Source organism: Primulina huaijiensis, chromosome 3, assembly GCF_012295235.1.
Source record: "Primulina huaijiensis isolate GDHJ02 chromosome 3, ASM1229523v2, whole genome shotgun sequence".
Lineage (NCBI taxonomy): Eukaryota > Viridiplantae > Streptophyta > Magnoliopsida > Lamiales > Gesneriaceae > Primulina > Primulina huaijiensis.
In genome coordinates this window covers 5,573,964-5,583,252 of record NC_133308.1, presented here as the reverse complement: position 1 = coordinate 5,583,252, position 9,289 = coordinate 5,573,964, and positions in this window count along the sequence as shown.

Here is a 9,289-nt window from a genome sequence, read left to right as displayed (position 1 = left end):
GATTAGAATTAGAATTAGGGTTGATTTAAAATTAAAAATTAAAATATATATAAAAATTGATAAAACAAAATAAAAATTTATTAAATAATAGTATTTATTATATCGGTTAATTCAGTTAACCGATTTCAAAATTTTGAAAATCGTAACCGAACCGAATTAACTTATATAACCGAATTTTTTTAATTGAAAAACCGAATTTTCGAAATAACCGAACCGAATTTTCGAATTGGCTCGGTTCGGTCGGAAGAATTAACCGAAATCTTGCTCACCCCTACTTACATGTATATAATTATGAATTTATGCAGAGATAAATAAACCTTGTCTTGCAAACAAAACGGATTAAATTGCATATAATCTTCTTGTAAAATCTCAACAACAAAAAAGCTAATAACTTTATGCAAAAAAATAAATAGCTGTTTTTATGTTTATTTTTTTAAAAAGTATTAATAGGCCATTTATAAAAGGAGCAATTATCCTAAAATCCGCAACATCGTTTTAAATTTTGACCTCAGACCTTAGTTGAGAAGATATATCTTCTCACTCTTTGAAAAAACTCATTTATGCGTTCTAAATTTTCAATGGACGTCAAATTATCTAATTGTCCTCATTTTTAATTGAAACTCACTTTTACCCATTTTATTTTTTGAAACATCCATCGTGCGGGAGAAATCTCATGTTTCAGGCGAACATCATCGACTTCAACCCTAAAACATTGAAGACGTCGTGCAGAAGAAATCTGTCGACCTTGAAGCCAATAATCGGTGAAGCGACAAGACCTTTGAAATGTAGAATTGCTGAATTTTAAAAATCAAACGGAAAAACCAATGAAGACGAGTTGAACGTATGTTTCTTTCCTCAAGCTTTATGATTTTTTTTTCCTGAAAATACATATTTATGAGTGAGTTTGTGCTTTATTTTTTTCAATTTAATGATTCCATAATATTTGTGGTTGTTATTGTGTGACTTTATGTAAATTCCCTAGTTTTTTGAATTCTACCGATTTCATTTCCAATATTTAGGGTTTAGTATTATTATTGATTTTATGTTTCATGTATTTAAATTGTGGGTTGATTATCTAGAATATATATAAATTTCTCGATTAATTCAATTTTATCCTCGAATTTTATGGTTTAGTTATTAAGGAAAAGTTTGTTAACTTTTTAAAATTGTCTGAAAATTCTTTAGAGTATTAAAATGTGCATATTGATTAACCTTTTATGTTTCATGTATTAGGTGCAACATAGAATATGTAAGTGGGTCTTGCAAACTTTCGTTCTGGGGTAGTTGAAAGCCGCAAGAAGCAGTTGTTTTTCAGTGGCTATAATCTGAATGTGAGTCTTGAAAAGAAATAAGCAGAGATTACTCCCGAATATATGATTTTGCAATATGTAGCTCCACACCACAAGATGTACATGCTTTGAACGACAATAACAATGTCGTAGATATGATTAATCTTCATATGTGTATGGAGCTCATCATAATTGAATTGAGGGCAGAAAGTAAAAATGAACATTTCGACAACTTAAATTTTGGGAGATAAAAAATTTTAGATTTCTCTCCATATTGTGTTTCGATAATTTTTTTTATTTTACATCTAGTAAGCTTGAAATTGTGCACTTTTTTGAAAATATTGTGGTTGTATAATTTGTGATCTAGTATTATAATATAAATACATTTTTCTGAAAGATTATTACTTCATAATATCTAACTGAACACATAGTTAGCAGAAGTGTACATGATATGAATTGACAATATTAATATTATTTACATTCTTCAATATTTTGCATTTTGTATGTTAAATACTTATTTGTGTAACTTGCACTTAACAAGTTTATATCAAATTGGTAAGGGTTAGCGAGGAAGACAGACAATCAAATAATGATAATGAAGCCGATCAGGCCTCATTGTGCAATACACTAGATGATTGGATTAATTACATTTGTGGCGTAGGTCAAACATTCAAGGATGCTGCTGACTTTAGAAGATTTGTAAAAAATTATTTTGTTGCTACAAGACGTTCATTTTTGTACATAAAGAATTATAGCTAAAAATCATTGCTACTTGTACTGAAAAGAATTGTGGATGGAGAATTTATGCTTCTAAATATAAAGCAGACAATATATTTACGATTAAAAAATGCAATTTATAGAATACATGTGGTGAGAATAATATACATAGTAGAGGATATCCTAGAGCAGATGCAATATCGATAACTACTGTGGTGAAATAGAAATTGATATGAGAGCTGTCTTATCGTCCTTGTACAATTCAAAAAGACTTGCAAAGATATTATGGGGTAGAGTTAACTATCGCAATGTGTGGAAGTGCAAGAAGTTAGTGATGCATGATGTTCATGGCACAATAAAGGATGCTACGATAGACTAAGATGATATGGTTGTGTTGTTCGAGAAACGGATCCTGGAAGTGTTGTTGAGTGTGAGAATGATCACGTAACTAATGAATTCAAACGACTCTTCATTTGTCTCCATACACGAGCAGTTGGTTTAGTTACTGGTTGTAGACCGTTGTTTTTTTGGATGAGACTCGTATAAAGAATGAGTATAAATGTTGTATACTACTTACCGTATCGAAAGATGTCAATGATGATCTTTTCACAATTGCTTATTTTGTAGTGGATGCGGATAATGATATTAATTGGGAATGATTTTGTTCTCATTTGAGAAGTGTTCTGCTTTCGTATAAAAGCATTTCATTCAATGAGTACACTTTTTTCTCTAAGAGACATCCTGAGATTATCAAGGCATTTAAGCTACTATTTACATACAGTCACCATGCGTATTGTTTGAGACATTTAGTTGATAATTTTGTGAAGCATGTAAATAGCCAACTACTTACTTTTATCGAGACTGTTTTTTATTGCTATATAAATATATGTCTTAAATCTGATTTTTTTAATAACACTTGAAGTGTTGCGAAGCTAGCCAAAACATAATGAAAAATATGACCTTTTATATTCAAGAAAGCTATATATACTCCGTTTTTGCAAGAGTATGAAAAACATATAAACAATATCCTAGAATCCATGCCACTTGGTAAGGATTTTATTGTAAATTATGAGCCACATAGTTAGGCAAATGCACTATTTCTTGGTGATATAAGGGTGTTATAAATAATAACACAGTCGAGTGTTGGAAGGTATCTCCCTATTATGGGTATAGTAGACCATATGTGCGTGCAAATCATGAACATGATGCACCGTCGACGTGAATCAACATCGGCGATGGTTAAAGAATTAAGTCCAAAAAATGAGAAGGCTATTGCTAATGTATATGCAGAATCCCGAAAGTTGAGAGTACATCGGTCTTGTAATTGGAGGTTTGAAGTAGTTGATAATGAAAATCATTTGCTATTGATCTAATAGGCATGATTTGTTCATGTAGATATTGGCAAATCAATAAGCTTTCATGCAATCATGCTTTTGCCGCTATTAAGTCGATGTCGTTTTATGATTTTTGCGACAAGTATTTCAAAATTAAAATGTACCACCAAGCATACAAAAGAATTATTAATCTCATCCCAACTTTTGACATTAATAAGTCTTATCTTGATGATGAAAATGTAATGAATGCTCTTGATCTGAGGAGTCAGCTAGGTCGTAAGAAGACTAAGATGTACCATCGCAAGTCGAATCACATATGTCAAAGTTTAGTTGTCGTCATACTAAAGGCCACAATAGATGTAGATGCAAAGAAGCTATAAACTAGTTGTTAGTGTTTCACGAAAAAGGCGTTTCAATATTTTAATTACTATTAAATATCTTACGGTTAGTTTCTTTCAGTATTACTCTATTATTGTTTATGAATGACACCTGAAATATTTTTCAACACTTCAATAAGAAAATAGACTGCTAGAAGGGGAATCAAGCATGTTGATACATGTGAGAAGACATACACGTTCGAGTGGGAGCATTGGTAGTTTAAACATTATGTGACTGTTTTGTTTTTGAAAATGTTGTGAAAGACTTGGTTTGCCATAATGTCATGTTGTTTTAGTATTTTCTGATGCATTGTATTCTTATATATTTTCTGGAAAAGAATTGTGGTTGTTGTGGTTGTAAACGTTAACCTTGTATCGTGGACCATTAATTGTTGTGTTTGTGGATGATGTTAAGCACTTCAATATGTATTTTTGTTTAGTGTTATTTGCTTCTCGAAAGTTTGACGTTTCATATGTTCACTTTTTTAAGTTTGGTTTAAATGGTATTTCTGATGGTACATATCAATTTCGAACACATATTTGAGTACGACAATTGCTTTATTGGGTATATTACATGTAAATATAAGTACAAATATTAAAATATTAGATACATTTTGAACATGAGAAAACTACAATATAATACCAATTTCCAAAATTTATGTCGAAATTGGAAATAATTTAGTCTTTAAACATTAATTAATTACTATCAATACTATGTTGATGTTTTTGGAGGTTTACTGACCATAATTGTATATGTAATACTGAAATTGTGTACATATATACCATTATATGACCTCTTTTACGTGGTACTCAATCGAAAATATGTTGTACTCAATGCAGATGTACAATGTGCTCGATTAGCAAACTACTTTACTCAATTGGATATTTTATATATCTCGACATTGCCACACTATAACTTCATCTGGTGAATGACTAGTGCTTCCTAGCATGATTGAATGACCTACTTTAAGTAGTGCTCGAAAAAAAATATATTGTACTCAATGAATGTGTATAGTGTGCTCGGTAATTAAACTACTATACTTGATCAGAAAATTTATGAACCTCGACATTGCCACACCATAACTTCATCCAGAGAATGACTAGTGTTTCGTAACATGATTATATGACCTACTATACTAGTTCTCTATCGAAGTTATATTGTACTCAATGCATGTGCACAGTGTGTTCGATTAGTAAGCTACTATACTCAACCGCACATTTTATGTACCTCAACATTGCCGCACTATAACTTCATCCGGAGTATGACTAGTGTTTCCTAGCATGATTGAATGACCTACTTTAAGTGGTGCTCGATCGAAGATATATTGTACTCAATGCATGTGTACAATGTGCTCAATTATCAAACTATTATACTCGATTGGAAATTTTATGTACCTTGACATTGCCACATTATAACTTCATCCGAAAAATTTCTAATGTTTCATAGCATGATCATATGACCTACTTTACGAGATGCTCGATCGAAGATATATTGTACTCAATGCATGTGCATAGTGTGCTCGATTAGTAAACTACTATACTCAATCAGACATTTTATGTATCTCGACATTGCCCTATTATAACTTCATTCGGAGAATGACTAGTGTTTCCTAGCATGATTGAATGACCTACATGAGTGGTGCTCGATCGAAGATATAATGTACTCAATGCATGTGTACAGTGTGCTCGATTATTAAAATACTATACTCGATTGGAAATTTTATGTACCTCGACATTGCCACATTATAACTTCATTCGGAGAATGTCTAGTGTTTCTTAGCATGATCATATGACCTACTTTACGAGGTGCTCGATTGAAGATATATTGTACTCAATGCATGTGCATAGTGTGCTCGATTAGTAAACTACTATAATCAATCGGAAATTTTATGTATCTCAACATTGCTACACTATAACTTCATCCGGAGAATGACTAGTGTTTCTTAACATGATTGAATTATCTACTTTAAGTGGTGCTTGATTGAATATATATTGTACTCAATGCATGTGTACAGTGTGCTCGATTATTGAACTACTATACGCAATCAGACATTTTTTGTGCCTTGACATTGCCACACTATAACTTCTTCAGGAAAATGACATGTTTCTTAGCATGATTATATGACCTACTTTATGTGGTGCTCAATCAAAGATATATCGTACTCAATGAATGTGTATATTGTGCTTGATTAGTAAATTATTATACTCGATCGGAGATTTTATGTACCTCGACATTGCCACAATATAACTTCATCTGGAAAATGACTAGTGTTTCCTACAATGATTAAGAGATGTGTATTCAATGTAGGAGATTTAATGACTTTTAATAACTTTTGTATATTTTAAAAGTCTATAGATATTCCATCAAGATTTTTTAAACTTCATAAAAGTCTAGTGATATTCAGAATAGACTTTTGAAAAGCCAAGTGATATTCAACATTGACTTTAAAAACTCTATAAAATTCTAGATGTATTCAAATTTTAATAGACATTTAATAACTACATAGAATTCATTAACATATAAACATTAAAGCCTAAAGTACGCTTTAGTTGTTGGTGTATACCACATCAAGTGATACTACTAAAAAATGGTAATCATTCTTCTACTTTAAAAATGATACTACTAAAAAATGGATTCATCTATACTGAAGCAGTTGTGTCAATACTGTCTTGATGTTTTTGGAGGTTTATTAACCATAATTATGTACATAATACTAAAATTGTGTATATATACACTATTATATGACATACTTTACGTGGTGCTCGATCGAAGATATATAGTACTCAATGCAGGTGTATATTGTGCTCGATTAGTAAACTACTATACTCGATCAAACATTTTATGTACCTCGACGTTGCCACACTATAAATTCATTCAGAAAATGACATGTGTTTCTTAGCATGATTATATGATCTACTTTACGTGATGCTCGATCAAATATATATTATACTAAATCTAGGTGTACATTGTGCTCGATTAAACGACTATACTCAATCGGACATTTTATGTACCTCGACATTGCGACACTAGAACATCATCTGGAACATGACTTGTGTTTGTCAGCATGATCACATACCTACTGTACGTGGTGCTCGATCAAAGATATATTGTACTAAATGCATGTGTACATTGTGCTCGATTATTAAACTACTATACTCAATCGGACATTTTGCGTACCTCGACATTACCACACTATAATTCATCCATAAAATGACTTTTGCTTATTACCATGATCATATGACCTACTTTACGTGGTGCTCGATCGAAGATATATTGCACTCAATGCATGTGCATAGTGTGCTCGATTAGTAAACTACTATATTCAATTCATGTACAGAGATAGCTTATTCACACGGATTACGTACAGTATTAAATCAAATTTTAAAAAAAAATTAAGACATAACAACAACTATTTGTTCTTCTTCAATACGTAATTTAAACAAACAAAATGACATAGACTTGCAATATTCAAACTCCAATACTACTATAACTTCTTAACCATAAACACAATGACAAGTTATTAATTACTCAAACTTGTTTTTCGATAATCCATTTCCATCCGATAATATTATGGCTGTCATACGAGCTCGATAAGTGTCCATCTTGAATAGGGATGTCGACTTTTTCCACGGGTTTGGGGCCCCACGGAGAAAACCCGAAACGAGGATGAAGATCCCCGATTTTTTCGGGTTCGAGGATTTTTTTAAATCCCCGACGTAGTTCGGGGCGGGTAAAGGATTACTATCCCCATTTCCGAATTTCCCAACCGCGCCCCGAAAATAATATCAATAATAAAATAATAGTATTATTAGTATTAATAATATAATAATAGTATTATTTTTTAAAATATTAATAATAATATTATTATTAATATTGATATTGATATTGATATTAATATTAATATTATATATAATAATAATAGATAATAATAAGTTTTGGTTTGAGAAAATCTCCGAATCCGTCCTCGTCTTGTCATATTAATATTTTTGAAACGGGAATGAGGGCGGGGATAGGAAGTTGATACCAGAAATTTCGGGTTTTGGGATTCTCCGAACCCGAAAAAACAGGGATTGGGGCGGATATGAAGGTGGGAATGAAATTCGGGGATGGGTATGGGGATGGCAAACCCGCCCCCGCCCCGACCCATTGCCATCCCTAATCTTGAAATCCATTGCATAGCTCCAGATTCCATTTGTGTCACGGGCTTGACACTCCAACCACATGCATGTATAAGCACCACAATCGAGGGTTGCACCTTATTGAAGAACGTTCTCTTAGCATTGGCTCACTAACTATGTCAAATCCTGATAAGTGACGTATGAAACCAGCCAAAAATTTTGTCTGCTACAAACAGTACTTTCATAATTCAATCTTAATTTGTATTAAATATAATATGTTAAAACTTACATAAATTTGTTATGTCCCAACTGTGAATGGATTATGCATGGAGTTCCACAGGTTAATATCTCTTCATATCATTTGTAAACCAACAAAAACCAATTCCACCTGTAATTCGTGGGGAAAAATGATATATCTGTCGCTTCTAAATAAATTTTCACTTAGTTCCTGCAGTTTACCCATTGTTAAAGATGTCATCTTTGCAAGAAAATCTTTATAATCATCCCGGTGTACCATCATTCCTTTCCTATATAGTTTCAACTTCGTAAGCACTTCTTCCTGTATATTCAAGACAATATATACTCATGTATCTTAATCCTGTAAAACGAAAAAAAATTCCGAAAAATTCGAACTGCTACGAACCCGCACAATTGTGTCCATGCAATAAATTTCAAATCCATGTTCGAAACTTTGTTTTTGCATTATTCTCATGTAAACATTAATGATCTCAGACTCAACAGGATCACCAAACATAAATGGACAGAATATCGGTCCTATTAACCTCATAAATTTATCTTGCCGAACGACAAAACTACAATAATAAAAATTTCATTATGTTGCAAAACTTAGGAAACATTATTACGAAAATGAGAAGAAGAAACATATGGAATATCAATGTATTACAATTCCTTTCTAACAAGAAATTATGTCATCAATTTTCTCTCTTCATCAACTGCTTCTTCATGTCCACAAAAATCGAATCTAACTTTGAATTAATTCATGATAACCATGCCAGGAGTATTGTCTTTCTTCTAACCATCTACAAATTTTTGTTCCAAAATGGCGATATATTTAGTAATATAATAGAAAATCCAAACATCATTAACAACAATATAACTAAAGAAAAGAAAAAAGACTTAAACATAAAATAATCAATATGGGATTAAAGTACGCTCCATATACCTGTTTTTTCACCTTCCTCTTACGTCTTGGTGTTGAGCTAGACAGAGTCACAAACTTGAACCGTTTTTTCTTCACGTGATCAAACCTAGTCCTCACATTGTCCTCAATTGAAGATTGAAAAACAATATTCTTCTCTACTTTTGAAGTAGCAACAACGCTACCACCACTGCTCTCATTACATGATCTATTTCCAGAGTCACCTCTTAACACGTAATTGTTTTCTTCTTTTAAAACATCAACATTATTATGCATTAATGCATTACATTTGGT